This window comes from Papaver somniferum, chromosome 3, assembly GCF_003573695.1.
Source record: "Papaver somniferum cultivar HN1 chromosome 3, ASM357369v1, whole genome shotgun sequence".
NCBI classification, from domain to species: domain Eukaryota; kingdom Viridiplantae; phylum Streptophyta; class Magnoliopsida; order Ranunculales; family Papaveraceae; genus Papaver; species Papaver somniferum.
The window spans coordinates 48,410,569-48,428,365 of record NC_039360.1 but is presented as its reverse complement, the minus strand read 5'-3'; positions in this window follow the sequence as shown (position 1 = coordinate 48,428,365).

The following is a 17,797-nucleotide window of genomic DNA, read 5'->3' as shown; positions in this document are numbered from 1 at the left end:
AAAAAAAAAAACGCACCTGGGCGAATCGGACGGAAGTTGGCCGGCGGCGAAGCTCCGGCAAATTTTTTTTTTCCTCCACTCGCTGCTGACGTGAAGGTGATGGAGAGGTGATGAAGGTGCTGTCCGTGTGTATAGGATAAATAAAAAAAAAAAGGATTAATTCCTTTTATACCAAATTTTATTTCCAAAACCTAATTTCACAAGGATTTCCTTATTGGGCCCGGCCCGCGAATCCTAACCGACCACGAACTCGTCGTCCAAACCAGCGGTTCAACATCAATTCATGCTCATCAAACTACGCTCCAATCATGACATTGAAGCCTTCATCAAGTTGTGGTTTTATCATGCTTTCTAAATCCGGTAACGTCTCAACTTACGACTAAGTTCAATTACTGGTATTATTATTTATGGCCGGAAAATCACCATTTAATGCTGACTGAGGAACACATCTTTCCTCAGTAAGCAGGGGACTTAATGTAGATGGTGGATTTTCAACAAGGGCTAAACTCGTAAACTCATAATTATACGAAGCTCTGATTCAGCAATCAGACGTGAGTATCGAGACACGGGTCTCTCATCGAATTCTCAACGGAGAGTACTTTCTCTCAGAGTACATGTAGATATGTAGTCTCACGACTGGACAACGGCATATCTCATGAATACTGAATACTTTCAGTGATTATTTCTATATAGCATCACGAGATGGACGGCTCCTAGACAACTTGCTCTGCTAGTATCGAGCGATAACGTCTTTAGGAACAAACAACAAGTTTACCCTGACTATATATAGGATATGACTTACCTGCAAGCTCGTATCAAGATAATTAATGCTCCTAGACAGCTTGCTATGCTAGTACAGAGCCACAAAGTTAATTATTCCTAATTACAATTGCTCTTATTCCATGGTCGAATCCACGACTGGTCCCATGGAATGACAATAACAATTGTTCTGATTCTATGATCGAATCCACAGCTTGATCTCATAGAATAACAATAACTATATTATCTCATTACTCCGATTTCATGATCGAATCCACAACTGGTCTCATAAATGGTAATAGATAAACCTTAATTACTCTGATTGTATGGTCGAATCTACGATCACATGGAATGGTAATGCTCACTTTATTATTCTGAATTCGTAGTCGAATCCTCAGCTGATCCTATGAATTAATAATAAACATCTTATTACTCAGTTTTGTGAATTATTCTCCATTGGATTCCACAATTAGTAATAAATAATCAACAACCGGGCGTCTGAGCTACCTCTAAGTAAGCCCCGATTCAAATGGTGAAGGTGTATTCAACGATGATACTCTAACAGTCACCGCACGAACAAGTATTTCAAAAATACAACTAAACGATGAACCTATGCAAAATAGAGAATAAAATACTTGTTCGTGCAAAATAAAAACAGTCATCGTTTAGTTGTATTTTTGAAATACTTGTTCGTGCGGTGACTGTTAGAGTATCATCGTTGAATACTTAAATCATCAAAATACTTAAAAATATTTAAAAAAAATAGGGAAACTCGTGGGACCGGGCCCTAGCCGGCCGGCCATGCCATCCACGGTCCCACACGCCCTTGTTTTTATTATTTTAATATTTTTTGCTTCCTTGAACTCATGAAAACTCCTTCAATTCATGGAAACTCCCAAAATTCATCAAATTTCTCAAAATTCATGAATTTTTCATAAAATCATCAAAATATTATAAAATTAAGGAAAAGGCACCACGGGACCGTGGTCACGACCGGACGATCATGCCTTGACCACGGCGGTCCCACGCCTCCTCATTCCTTATTTTATAATTATTTTTCATCATCTCATGGTGTTTTCATCAGTTTCGTCGAAACCCTAATTTTGGCATATTTTCTCGAATGGATGCTCAATTGTACGCCAGAAAATATCAAAATTCTCAGGACTGAGACGCGGATGCCTTAGGGACACGAACACGCTATCTTGACCGACCAATATTGGCTCTTTGGCTCACGGAAGCCGGTCCATTCAATTTTCACAAGTTTTGACCTAATTTGCACAATTGCTCGTATTAGGTCCAAAACTCTTCCAAACACTTTGGATTTTCATGAAGTGATCGTCATTCGATCCCGTGACCACCCAGGGCCGGTTTCATGACTCCTTGGTCGGTTCCTCACCTCTTCATAATTAATTAGGTTTTTTCACCTAAGGCTCAGACGAGCATTTTCGATTAAATGATTAAACCAGCATTTGATCATTCTTTCACCAACAAATCGTCAACTCTTCAGGAGTTCTTTGTATTTGATCACGTGAGCATATGGACACTACATGGTTGATCCATGGTCCCATGTAGTCGCTCCCTCCTTCGTCCCATGGTTAAAATTCTGACGAACCATGAATTGATCATCAATTGATCAAATTAGGGTTTCTGAATCCAAGGATCATCATTCCAGATTCCAACCTTAATAATTTTACGACGAACTCATGGTCATTAATTTTATTAATTATGCTTAGTTCAACGACCAATATTCTAATTAATATTTTTGGTACGATGCCAATAATCCATCATATGAGCAACACATGCTCAGATGATCAAATATTCAACAATTCATCACATGAGCAACACTTGCTCAGATGGTAAATAGTTGCTCAAACCAAGGAATATTGGTTCAACAATCAATATTCAACGATCCACCGAATGAGCAATACTTGCTCACTTTATCGTAAGAACTATACCTCTGTCTCATGACATGTTCAACTCATGAGTTTCAGAACATCATGTTCAACTCATCAACTACATGGACTCATTGTCCCATCAAACCACGAAGTCATCAATTGACTAACAAACCACGAGACGTCAATCGTGTCACTTGGGGGGATATCACTTAGGGTTTTGGTCTGGCGGTCGACGACACATGTGTTCAAACACACGATGGAATGTGAGCAAGTCGTGCAATCAGTTGAAGGAATTCACGAGGTAGTAGGTGGAAAATCGACCCAAGTCTCCACACGTTGAGCAACTGGTTTCAAACACGATCTCCACTTCCCCACTCCTTGATTCCATCAACTGTCACACTTCATGGAATCATGGTGTCTACAATTCCAGCAATATAAATAAGTCTCTGAATCATGATTGAATCATCAACATCATCAGTATCATCAATCTCACGTCTCATCGACAGCACGAGATCATCAACTCATCAATTGAGCAACTACTCTCAATTGAGAAATTTTAATCACTCAGAGCTTATCGTATTCGGAATTCACACACCCACAATCTTTGATTACCATCGATTCCACACATTTCTCAGCTTCCCTCCTAAAGATCAACCCTCCTCTCTTGTGACCTAATTTACTCTGGAACGGTCATTGTCTTGATTTAGGTCGGAGTACTACAGATTGATCTCTCGAATCTAAAACACCCTCTTTGCAGCGGTGCATCTGTGTAAGGTTTAACATTTCGCTCGGTTTGAGGAGTCTCCTCCGTAAGGTCGTCTCCTCAATTCCTTAAAAACCAGCAAATCATTTTTCCCCATCTACAGTTACATGCATGAAATATTATAAGATTTAGGTAAGGATCTTTCTTTCGTGTTACTTAGTTAGGCTTTACTAGTTAGTTAGGTTTTACTAAACTTAACGATGCTAATTGTTTTCTCGGGTTTTTGTTATTGTTTGGGTTGGATTTAGATATAACTCTACATTGATGGACGATGTTGTGTCAATCATATATATATATATAAGGATTCTCAAGATTTAATCATTTGAGTCTCTGTTACTTGGCGAGCATGTAACGTCTGCATTTTAAGTTGCTACTTTTAATGATACCATGTTGCTGGTTGTCTAATTTGACTATTATCTTCAAGCTAAAAATGGATAATCAATATGTGGTGCTTTTGTACTCTTGGCTTTTGTAACAAAAAGTTATATAAGATCGTTTAACCGGTACCTTTTGCTTCGCATATAACATAATATTCATGAGGATATTTTGTGTGTTGCATTGATGTTTTAGCCTCAAGTTACATGCATCAATGAGTTCATGTTTGTTTTCTTTCATATAATAGAAAATAGGTCTAACACATGTCGCCTATCCTGTTAGGTTTAGCTAATATTTTCCAAAATAAGCTCAAATTCCTAACTGAGATGCACGTACCTACACAACTTTTGTCATGGGAGAAGATGATGATTATAACTTGCCCCCAGGGGAGGACGAATGGGGTGATGAGGTGGATTCTGATGAAGAAACGATGGATTTGGACGAGAGTCAATATGTACAATCAGATGGCGGTGATGATGAAGATATGGTCCAGACTGATAGATATGTAGAATCAACAGGTAATGTTCGAAATCTTGTACTTACTTGTTTCTACTTAAACATCACATGGTTTCATATTTTTCCTTGGTTATTTCCAGAGTCAGACGATTCTGAAAATGATAATTTCCAAGAATTAGAAGAAAAAGAATTGGAAAATGCTCCAGAAGTAGAAATGCAGCCACGACAGGAAGACTCTACATAAGTGATCAAAAAAGAGAGGGGAATGACAAGAATATCGAAGCTGCATAGAGACTTATCGAATAACAACGAAGCCAAAAAAGGGATATTGAATTTGAAAAAATGGTCCGGCCTATTGGTGACCATAGAATTGAATTCAGTAGTTCCCTAGGCTATTTGGCCCGTGATATGGTTGGCATAAAATATTTATGTTGGAAGGATGTCCCTGTAACAACAAGACAAAATATGTGGGACAAAATTCTGGTATGCATATGCGGTTATCAATTCGTCGATTTTGTTGTGTAACTGTGAGTCTGTGATGAACATACATTAGTTGTTATTGCAGTTTCATTTTGAGGTGCCACTTGATTATAAGAAAGCGGTCATGAAGCATCTACCTGTTCAGCTGCGGGACTTCAGAAGGAATTTGTACAATAATCATGTAAAACCCTTCCTGGGAAGACCGGACAAACTAAAAACTTTCCCCAAAAAGTACGAAACGGTAATAGACCAAGAATCCTGGGAAAAATACGTTAAGTATGTACTAGAAGACCCTACATTTAAGGTATGGAATACACATTGCTTTTTCTAATTTGTGTTTCGTTCTTATTGTCTATCCCAGCATACTAATGAAATTATTTTTATTTCCTCTGCAAGGAAAAATCGGAGAAGGGAAAAGAGGCAATATCACAGTCCAAGTTCCCACATCGGACGGGACGAGGAGGATACTCGGGATTAAAACTAAAATTAGTAAGTCTGTTGTCTTATTTATTATACACTGCACAGTAAAACCGGGCATATCAGATACTTCTGTTTTGTATGTCGTGTTGCCTGTCTCATATATGCAGAAACTTATAACGGTATAGGGATGTGTCCTCTTACACCAATCTGTAATTTTGTCACATTAGATGCTTTGGAATAGGTTTTCTGTTTTACACAGTTAATATATGTGCGGATGTAAATCCTTACTTGTTTCTGGTAACTACTAGGTCAAAGAAGGAAAGGTTGCTGAAGAATTTCTTGAAGACCGGTGCTTCATGTGGGCAAAAGCACGCGAAAACGACAAAGGAGTCGTACCAGACGAATTTGTCAGGGAGAAGCCAACTGAAGTTGTGAGAAAACAGAAACTTTACAGTCCTCATGATTTTAACCAAAGTAAGTGCGCAAGGTTTATATCAGAATTTAACACATTATTTGAACAGGTAGAGAAGCGGAAGATGATTCAAGAGGGAACTCTAAAGGTTGGTCCTAACGAGGATGCCCTAACAGTTGTGATCGGCCCGGATAAGGGTGGACGTGTCAAGGGGGCTGGCTTTGGAGTGACGACAAAACTTTACTTTCCAAATAGAAGAAAACCAAGACACTCGAAAGAGAATGATGCACTGCGTGAAAAGATGATAGCTAAAGAAAAATAATTAGAGTATACTAAAAATGTGTATCAGAGATTAACAGATAACTTGTTATCTCAAGGTCACGACATTACTAAAATTGTGGGCAGCAGTATCAGTATCAGCAAGTCTGGAGGAGAGGTGAGTGAACTGAGTTTTGATTAGATTGTTTAATTTTTTTTTAAAAACTGGCAGAAAGTATCTGATTTTTTCAAACAATGTGTTCAACTACAGTCACAGGATGCAGGACCTAGCAACGCCTCCCATCGATCTAATAATAACATAGGTCCAGAATCAGTTAAGCAACTTCCAAAAAAACATGGGAAATCCGGTCCGCAAAAGTCATATGAAAGTATCAAAGGGTCCGGGAAGAGGGACTCTCCTTGTACTAAAACGCCGTCCGTTTCTACTGAATCCCCGGTGTCTTTAGTATCAAAAAAGAAGTCTCAGTCTTCTCCATCCACTGGGGAGTCTCAGAATGTGGCATCTAAAAAAGTTACCACTGATGTATGGTTTTCCAACGCATTTAAATTTTTAATCTTCCATTCACTATCTCTCATGCGCCTTGTGTTTCTGCAGGGCATAAGATGCAAACTTTGGTCTGGAGAAAAGGACAACATTGTTGCCTTGGGTAGAGCTTACTCTACAAAGAAGATACTCTACAAAATGAAGTCAGGAGTGACGGGTGAAGCTACATGCTATAACGTCCGGGTTAGTGAAGTACTAAATGAAACCATCAAATTACCCTTTGGCAAACCTGGGTTAAAAACTTTAAAAGATGTTGGTGATGCTGAAATTAGTTGGCTATCAAATCAAACCATCTTGGATCAAAAGGTTGGTTGCTTGGCTTGTTTGCTTTATTAACTCATTGGATATGTTTTTACACAAACCAGTTTTATGTATGTATCTTGTTTGAGATAAGAGACGAATATGTTATCATCTATATGAATCATGGACGTTAGTGCCTATTTTAGAGAACCTTATAGAACAAGATATGTGTTTAGCTACTTGATTGTGAGTCAGTTGTGCATTGTGCTTAAATGGTTTCACTGCAAAAAGAAGGTACAGCTTTCATTTCAATTTTCTGATGCAGGTAAGTCAACCAAAACATTCTGAGGCTGTGAAATCAACGGCTCTACTCAACGGAAGCCCATCTCGTATCGCAATATCTGAAAAAGTTCCGAAGGTATGTGTTTTAAACCAGTTACATGATCTTAAGACTACATGAGTCTGAAATATGATATCAACTATACGAATCACGGATGCTAGGGTATATTTTGGAGAACCTTGTATATTTGTTACCTATTCAATTCATCAGTGTCTTCGCATTCACGGTGGAATTTGGTATATTTGTTACCCGAATATGGAATATTACTCTACTGTTGCAGGTAACACAACAAAATTCGGGGAAACATACTCTGGATGTGACATCAAAAGCTAAATTTAATCGGAGCAAATCCGAGATCACGAAAACAATTTGCTTTGAAGTTTTATTTTTACATGCATTTTAAATCTCAAATTTGCTTTGAAGTTTTCGTTTGAAGATGTTCATATGCCATATATTTCCGCAGGGTAGAAGGTGCTACCTTTTTGACGAGTCTAAGGCGAATGTCCTTGCTAGAGGTAGAGCTTTTCTGTTAGCTGGAAAAAAACAATTACATGGAAAGGATGGGGTGGAGATTGATTGCCACAAAATCCTGATTGAGGAAGTAATAAAACCGAATTTCTGTCTACCCGTACGATTTGATGGTATGGAAACATTAGGACAAAATCTTGGAAAAGCGATTCCTTGGCCAAAGTATGGTGTTAATATTATCGAGCCTGCTAAGAAGGTTAGTTGCTCGGCTTGTTTGATTTGTAAGTCGAATATACATAAACCAGTCTATCAATTATATGAATCACCGATCCAAATGTAAATTAGAGAACCTAGAAAAATAGAAATATGTGTAACTTTCAAAAGTAACTAATAACTCTTTTAATCTTATGCAAAACCCTACCAGTAATTCACAACCAACTACTTCTCTGCGGAAGTCTCCTGCACGTAGCAACCCTTCTGATGGATCTAAGAAACAGTCTCTTAATCTTATGCAGAACTCTACTAGTAATTCCCAACCAAATCCTTCAATATCTCTAGAGAAGTCGTGCACATCTACGGCAGAACTTCTGGCTAAGACATCTAATGGAGTATGTTTTTTTTTTTGATTTTTTTTTCTTCGTAAATCTATATTGCTAATGCTAGCATCTTGTTTTTATATGATGTTCATATGCCGTATCTCCGCAGAAAGAAAAATACGACTTTTGGAATGGATCTAGGGGAAACGTCGTTGCTAGAGGCAGTATTTTACCTTCGGTGCCTAACCAGAAAATACATGGACAAGAGCTTCATAAACAATGTTATGTTACCAATATTCTGGAGGTCATAGATCCATCATTCTTGTTAACGGAACCAAGTGGTGAGTTTAAGTTATTAGGGGAAGCTGAATATGGTTTTGTGGCATGGACGAAAGATAACCGTTCCATCTCTGATGACAAGTTTAGTTTCTTAGCTCTTTTGCTCTGTTAATCAAGTATATAAAATGCTTTACATAAATCGTGTATTCAGTTTGATTAAAGAATAAGTACGAGACATAAATATATTAACACCTAAACGGAACATGAATGCCAGTGTAAATTAGAAAATTGATATTTGGTTACGGATTTTATTATGGGCGTCAGCTGTAAAAAATGGCGCGGCCTTCAGTGAAGTTGGCTTTATTACATTGTTGGAAAAATGACTTTTGTCAGTCTCTTGTTGAGAATTCACATGACAGACGAATTCGTCTTGGATTTAGAATATATATATAATACATTTAATCTCTTGCTGCAGGAAACTCCACAGCATGGAAAACCTCATGAGCAACCAGAACCAATTTCAGATTCTGAGAAGAAATTGGACAGTGAAAAAATGAATGAGGAGCACCTAGCAGTCAATCCACATTCGGGGAGTCATGCATCCTCTGAAATGATTTCTCAGAATACTAAAAAGCCTCAGAGAAGGTTATATGCACCAAATGTGCAGAAGGCATTGCAACTTTCAGTTGCGCACCAGAGGAAGACAAGGTTTGGCACGTCGAGAATGTCACAACCTGATCCATTGCATGCAGAGACACCACCATCAAAAAAGTTGAAGAAAAACTGATGATTTTTGGATAAATGCTCTTTAATTTATTTTTTTTGCGGACGCTTTGAAAGTTGTTTTCATTTCTTGTTTCGTTTGCTAATTTTGTCATTTAGAAGAAGGTGATGTTTAAGAATTCTTTTATTACTTAGGTATTGGAATCATGAAATAAATCAGATAATTATTTACAAGTTCACAGACTTTAATAATGCAATATACTCTTGCAAATTTATTTATTTATTTATGAGGTGTGCATTCATAAGGAAGAATAAATATAATTAGCTGAAATAACGGAAGAAGTGTAGAAACATACAGTTCTTCCCCCCTGTAAACAATAAGAATCAATTTATCACTTTAGGTCTGATCTTATTATCTCCTTGTCAATACTTTTAACAAAAATACGAGTTTGAACAAGTAAAGTGCTATTGAAAGTAAAGTAGTGTTGTACGACGATGTTAATGATAATGATCTTTGCGTGGATTTGGATGAGAATGAGGAACCAGACTAATCTGACAAAGAACCAGACTAATCTGACAAAGAACCTGACTCATCTAACAAGTTCTTTGCTTTTTTAAACAGGGTTTTTGATGTGTGAACTTTTATTTTACGTATTTTTTAAGTACTGCACTAGATGCATGCTTTTTACGCTGATAGATAGGTTGACATTTATGTGATGAATGATTCACGCTGAATTTTTATGTTTTCTGGAAATGATGAACATGAAAATGGATGCGTTTAGTTTATTTATCTTTAGTAGCTTACTGTATGATTAGAAGAATACGTTTCCTACATAGGTGCCACTAATAATTCATACGTTACCTCCCTAAACCAAGAATAGTACAGGAGACAACCCAGCTTAAAATTTTAAGGAAAATATTATTCGAAATAGGAAAGTAATTTTTTTCTATGGCCTCTTCTCGAGTTGGTTAGAGATAGGAAACTAAATTTCGAAAATTTTGGGAAACAATTTTATCATAACTGTCTACGATATATTCTCTCATAAAATAAAGGAAACTAACCATATTGGTTACACATCAAAAATTTGGAAATAAAAAAAGAAAAACACCAATAATCTTTTGTTTAGCGTGCGATGAAAATGAATTTTACTGGGCGGGATGATTTCAAAAGGAAAATCAATTCCCGCCTGATGGGTTGGTTAAACTCCAAAAAGAAAAAGAAAGATGAGTTCGATCTGCTTTTTCAGTTTTTATTACTCGATTCATTCTCTCTTTGAAATCATAATTCTGCTATTATCTCTAATCTTTACAAGGAACCTACCTCTTCAGACTCGATCTTTGTTGTTGGTATCATTTCTACAACCGAATATTAAATTGATGTTAGATTTTTTATTCGATCTCATGGAATCAGATGTTAGATCTTATAGGTTTACTAGTTAAAGCATGATTAGGGTTTTTATTCTATTACTTCTTATAGGTTTACTAGTTAAAGCATGATTAGGGTTTTTATTCTATTTTTACTATCTCCAATCTTTACAGGGAACCTACCTTTTCAGACTCGATCTTTGTTGTTGGTATTATTTCTACAACCCATTATCGAATGAATATTAAACTGATGTTAGATTTTTTGTTCGATCTCATGGAATCAGATGTTAGATCTTATAGGTTTACTAGTTAAAGCATGACTAGGGTTTTTATTCGGCTGTATCAAAGAACAAGTTATTGACGATGAGAGGTGATTTTATTTTGTTACAACAGTACTGTTTTAGGCTTAAGTTACATACATGAACTATTATAAGATTTAGGTAAGGATCTTTCTTTCATGTTACTTAGTTAGGCTTTACTAGTTAGTTAGGTTTTACAAAACGTAACGATGCTAATTGTTTTCTCGGGTTTTTGTTATTGTTTGGGTTGGATTTAGCTATAACTCTATATTGATGGACGATGTTGTGTCAATCATATATATATATATATAAGGCTTCTCAAGATTTAATCATTTGAGTTTCTGTTACTTGGCGAGCCTGTAACGTCTGCATTTTAAGTTGCTACTTTTAATGATACCGTGTTGTTGGTTGGCTAATTTGACTATCATCTTCAAGCTAAAAATGGATAATCAATATGTGGTGCTTTAGTACTCTTGGCTTTTGTAACAAAAAGTTATATAAGACCGTTTAACCGGTACCTTTCGCTTCGTGTATAACACAATATTCATGAGGATATTTTGTGTGTTGCATTGATGTTTTAGCCTCAAGTTACATGCATCAATGAGTTCATGTTTGTTTTCTTTCATATAATAGAAAATAGGTCTAACACATGTCGCCTATCCTGTTAGGTTTAGCTAATATTTTCCAAAATAAGCTCAAATTCCTAACTGAGATGCACGTACCTACACAGCTTTTGTCATGGGAGAAGATGATGATTAAAACTTGCCCTCAGGGGAGGACGAATGGGGTGATGAGGTGGATTCTGATGGTGGCCGTAGAATTGAATTCAGTAGTTACCTAGGCTATTTGGCCCGTGATATGGTTGGCATAAAACATTTATGTTGGAAGGAAGTCCCTGCAACAAAAAAACAAAATATGTGGGAGGAAATTCTGGTATGCATATGCGGTTATCAATTCGTCGTTTTTGTTGTCGAACTGTGAGTATGTGATGAACATACATTAGTTGTTATTGCAGTTTCATTATGAGGTGCCCCATGAATATAAGCGAGAGGTCATGAAGCGTCTAGATGCTCAGCTACGGGACTTCAGAAGGAAATTGTACAATAATCATGTACAACCCTTCCTGGAAGACCGGACAAACTAAAACTTTCCCCAAAAAGTACGAAACGGTAATGGACCAAGAAGACTGGGACGAATACCTTAAGTATGTACTAGAATCGCCTGGATTTAAGGTATGGAATACTCATTGCTTTTTCTAATTTGTGTTTCGTTCTTATTGTCTATCCCAGCATACTAATGAAATTATTTTTATTTCCTCTGCAAGAAAAATTCGGAGAAGGGAAAAGAGGCAATATCACAATCCAAGTTCCCACATCGGACGGGACGAGGAGGATACTCGGGATTAAAACTGGAATTAGTAAGTCTGTTGTCTTAAGCCAGTTACATGATCTTAAGACCATATGTTTGAAATATGATATCAACTATATGAATCACGGATGGTAGGGTATATTTTGGAGAACCTTGTATATTTGTTACCTATTCAATTCATCAGTGTCTTCGCATTCACGGTCTAAGAAGCAGTCTCCTAATCTTATGCAGAACTCTAACAGTAATTCCCAACCAAATCCTTCAATATCTTTAGAGAAGTCGTGCACATCTATGACAGAACTTCTGGCTAAGACATCTAATGTAGTATGTTTTTTTATTTATTTTTTTTTCTTCATAAATCTATATTTCTAATCCTAGCATCTTATTTTTATATGATGTTCATATGTCGTATCTATATTGTTAATCCTAGCATCTTCTTTTTATATGATGTTAATCAAGTATATATATTGTTTTACATAAATCGTGTATTCAGTTTGATTAAAGAATAAGTATGAAATAGAAATATATTAACACCTAAATGGAACATGAATGCCAGTTTAAATTAGAAAATTGATATTTGGTTACGAATTTTATTATGGGTGTCAGCTGTGAAAAATGGCGCGGCCTTCAGTGAAGTTGGCTTTATTACATTGTTGGAAAAATGACTTTTGTCTGTCTCTTGTTAAGAATTCACATGACAGACGAATTCACCTTGGATTTAAAATATATATATATATATATATATATATATATATATATATATATATATATAATACATTTAATCTTTTGTTGCAGGAAACTCCACAGCATGGAAAACCTCATAACCAACCAGAACCATTTTTAGATTTTGAGAAGAAATTGGACAGTGATAAACTGAATGAGGAGCACCTAGCAGTCAATCCACAATCGGGGAGTCATGCATGCAGCATCTGAAAAGTTTTCTCAGAAGACTAAAAAGGCGCAGAGAAGGTTATATGCACCAACTGTGCAGAAGGAATACCAACTTTCAGATGGGCAACAGAGGAAGACAAGGTTTGGCGCGTCGAGAATGTCACAACCTGACAGCACCATCAAAAAAGTTGAAGAAAAACTGATGATTTTTGAATAAATGCTCTTAAATATTATTTTTTTGCAAACTGTTAGACCAAAGCTCAACATTTTTTACTGTGTTATTAATAATAATATGAATTTTTGGCATATATGAATTTCAGATTTAACCACAATTTATAAAGTATAAGAGAATTTGGATTGTGCCATGTGGATGGTTTAGATGTGTCATATCTGAACGGCTTAGAGGCGTCACACGCGTAATACACACGCTTCGAGATTAATTGGCGTGGCTAAACATAACATAAAGACACATTAAGTAGATATAAATTGGCGTGGCTAAATATCATATAAAGCCACGTTATATGGCGTGTCTATAGGTTCTTCGATGAACGGATCCCAACGTTACATGTGGATGGTATTCAATGGTTCCTAACACAACCACGTGGATGAAGGTTATTGAAATTGGCGTGGCTAAAACATAACATATGGCCACATTAAACCTATATGAGGCGTGTCTATAGGATATCCAATGAACGGTTCACAAGGTTACATGTGGATGGTATTCAACGGTTCCTAACACAGCCACGTGGATGAAGGCTATTGAAATTGGCGTGGCTAAAACATAACATATGGCCACGTTAAACCTATATGAGGCGTGTCTATAGGATATCCAATGAACGGCTCACAAGGTTACATGTGGATGGTATTCAACGGTTCCTAACACAGCCACGTGGATGAAGGCTATTGAAATTGGCGTGGCTAAAACATAACATATGGCCACGTTAAACCTATATGAGGCGTGTCTATAAGATATCCAATGAACGACTCACAAGGTTACATGTGGATGGTATTCAACGGTTCTTAACACGGCCACGTGGATGAAGGTTATTGAAATTGGTGTGGCTAAAACATAACATATGACCACGCTAAACCTATATGGGGCGTGTCTATAGGATATCCAATGAACGGCTCACAACGTTACATGTGGATGGTATTCAACGGTTCCTAATACATCCACGTGGATGAAGGTCAGTGAAATTGGCGTGTCTAAAACATAACATATAACAACGTTAAACCTATATGGCGTGTCTATCGGATAATCAATGGCGACGCCAAAAAGCAATTTGTGTGTCTAAAGTGTACCAAATAGCCACGCCAAAAAGCAATTTGCGTGCCTAAAGTGAACCAAATAGCCACGCCAAAAAGCAATTTGCGTGCCTAAAGTGAACCAAATAGCCATGCCAAAAAGCAATTTGCGTGTCTAAAGTGAACCACATAGCCACGCCAAAAAGCAATTTGCGTGTCTAAAATGAACCATATAGCCACGCCAAAAAGCAATTTGCGTGTCTAAAGTGAACCAAATAGCCACGCCAAAAAGCAATTTGCGTGTCTATAGTGAATCAAATAGCCACGCCAAAAAGCAATTTGCGTGTCTATAGTGAACCAAATAGCCACGCCAAAACTATAAATCGTGTGTCTATAGAGTACCCGTACTTAAGTTTTTGGGACCCTATATAGCAACGCCTATATGGATCTGGCGTGTCTATTCATGCAGAAATAGACACGCATGGCACGCGTGGCTATAAGCTACCTAAAACCACGCCATTGTACCTAAAACCAGGCAAGCAGAATACACGCCACTTCCAAACCAAATTGGCGTGTCAAAACCCCTATGGACACGCCAATTTGGCGTGTCAAAAGGGTCTGTGTGTACTAGTGCTAGGTGAAGATAAACTTGATCAAAGCGAAACGCTTTACCAACACATGATTTCGAGATATAGATAGGCGAGATATACTCGGCTCGAAATATCAAATGTGTATGATCCAGTCTATATAGCATACGACTTTTGTCTCATAAGAAGTAGGAGATAGACGAGATAGACTTTTGAGTGATAGATAAGTTCAAGTCTCCACATACCTTTTTGTTGATGAAGTTCCACGGTTCCTTGAGTAGATCTTCGTCGTTGTATGATGAATCGCCATGAAGTCCTTGAGCTCAACTACACTTTTCTATCCTAGTCCGAGACTTAGCTATGTAGGCTAGAAATCAAGACTCATAGTTTTGATCACTAACATTTACAAACATGCTTGAGATAGCAACGCATGCGAGGTCGACCGAGCTATGCTCTAACATAACGAAATGGATTATAGTCTTTCTTTGTACGTATATCACGTTCAACCAAAATAAGATAGCAGTAATGTATGTTGATTATTTAAAAAGACGACATGAAAAAACCCATAAAATTTAATGTAAAATGTAGCATGGCATTACCTTTTAATACTATTTGACTTCTGCTAATCATTCCACCCTTGACCAAATCTACATGTCTTTGAGTTGCATTCAATTTCCCATAATCTTTCTTCAACTTTATATACTATAAGACCTTCTTTGCATATTTTCATTCTTGCTCGATTCCAAATTCTATCCATGCTTACACCAATTTTAACCACGGAAGTTCTTTGAATGTTAAATTTTTAGATTCTTGTCTTTTTTTTTTAACTTTTCGTTCATTTTTGTGATGACATTTTACAAATTCTCCTATTTGTTCTTAAGAGTCGTGGTTTGTGAAAAGACTCATATATCTGGTTTGTTATTTGTTTTCCTTGGAATGAAATTACTTATCCGTCTATTTATTGTAGTATTTTCTTTTTCAAAACAATATCTGGAAATCAGAAATTGTCTATCTTTTTGACACTGCAAAGATGTCTCTGTAGTTCGTTTGCATCCATCCACTCATCAGTCTTTGAATTTTTTCTGAAATATTTCCTTAGTAAATAAGCTCAAGCATTTTATTGTCACGTGACAATAAAATTGTTGTAGAATTTTTTCCCTGCATTGTTGATTTCGTCAGTGTCATCTAATTTTACGCTCAACGTGATGTCATTCCAGTCTTTGTCTAATTTTTTATATTGTCTAAACTTTGTCCGCTCATGTTTTTATCTTTTCTTTTCACTATATATACATATGATCATATTCTAATAATCTATAATCAAATCTTTTTTAGACTTGTAAAACCTGGCTAAATTGGGGCGTATGCCACTTAATTGGGGCCTATAGCTACATGACAAAATAGGGTCACTAAGAAGTAATTTCTAGAAACCCCTTAACCAACTATTTTTAATGGCTAATTTACCCCTGATTAATTAGTGTTAATTCGGATGATTACTGGTAAAATATTGTGTTAGATGTGAAGTTAATTTGTGTTAATGAATCATGTGAACTTGAAAAAAAATTGAAATTTTTTGAAGAACACCAGCTCATAATCGGTTTATGTTATCATCGATATCAACCGATTGTAACCTCAGAGATTTTTTGAAACTTGCTTCTACCCAGAATTAGTTTATATGGACATGAAAATCAACCGATTACCCATAATCGATTTATATGGGCATGAACATAAACCGATTATGGGTAAACTTTTTCTTTTTTATCTGCGAATTATTTGTATGACTTAAAATTAAAATTCATTCTACACCCGATTTAAGAATGAGTATGATTTCATACTCGATTTTAGATCGTTTAAGAAGTTGTACTCATTTTCAATTCGAGTATAAAGTTATACTCGTTTTCAATTCGAGTATAAAGTTATACTCGTTTTCAAATTGGGTAAAATCTATTTACATTTTCATTTGTAATCGGAATGAAATCGAGTATGATTTCATACTCATTTTATGATTGAGTATTAACTGGAAAAAAAATCGGTTAACAAGAATCGGTTTACACGATACATATATAAAAACCGATTCCTGATATTGCACAACAAGAATCGGTTTATAAAAATGCTTATGTAATCCGATTCTAACAAAAAAAAAGACACAGAACTCTTCCATACCAGAATCGGGCTATGTGGACATTAACGTAAACCGATTCTGGTTCAATTTCCTCCAACCAGAATGCCCATCCAGGACAATCGGTCTTTGTGGGCATAAACAACAACCGTTTCTAAATGAAATCGGTTTACAAGTGCATTGACGTAGACCGATTGTTATAAACCCAAAAAAAAAATTGATCTAAGAAAATGGATTGTTCAAGTGATTACATGTTATTGAAACCTATTCTAGGGGATTGGGTTAATAGAAAAGTACATGATTCGAGTTAAAACGAAAAATTACCTATTTTAGTGAATTTGGTGATTATCGATAATGTTTTTGTTTGATTTTGAATTCTTAATTTTGATGGAAATGGAAATGATTTTGATTTGATTTAGTTTCTTTTTTTGTTATTAGAATTTAATGAGGATAAATTAGTAGTATTAAAATTTCATAGAGGGTAAAATGGTACTTTCATCAAATTTAAACACCCCTTATCATTCTCTATGAGGTGGATGAAAAAATCCATAGGCCCCAATTAAGTGGCATATGCCCCAATTTAGCCAGGTTAGAAAACTCAATCGGATAATACTGTGATAACGTGATATCGTACTGATATTGTTCTCTCTGTATATATACCGTTCCAACTCATATCTGTCATCAGAATCCATTGGTTTTCTATTAAGACGTGTGTAAGCTTTTCTAATATTGGTTGATTGATAATGCTTTGTTCTTCACCTATTGAACTGTTCTGATCTGAAGTTTGAACTATGAACTATCTTGTAGTGGAGAGATAAATTTATGTTTTCATTGTTCTCAAACTCTAACTGTTGTAATACGAAATCTCTGTTATTTTCCAGATTTATGTAGCAGTAAACCTTGTTATTATGTTGGTTTATACGACCTATTTTTGATGCCAACTTGTGATTCGTATAC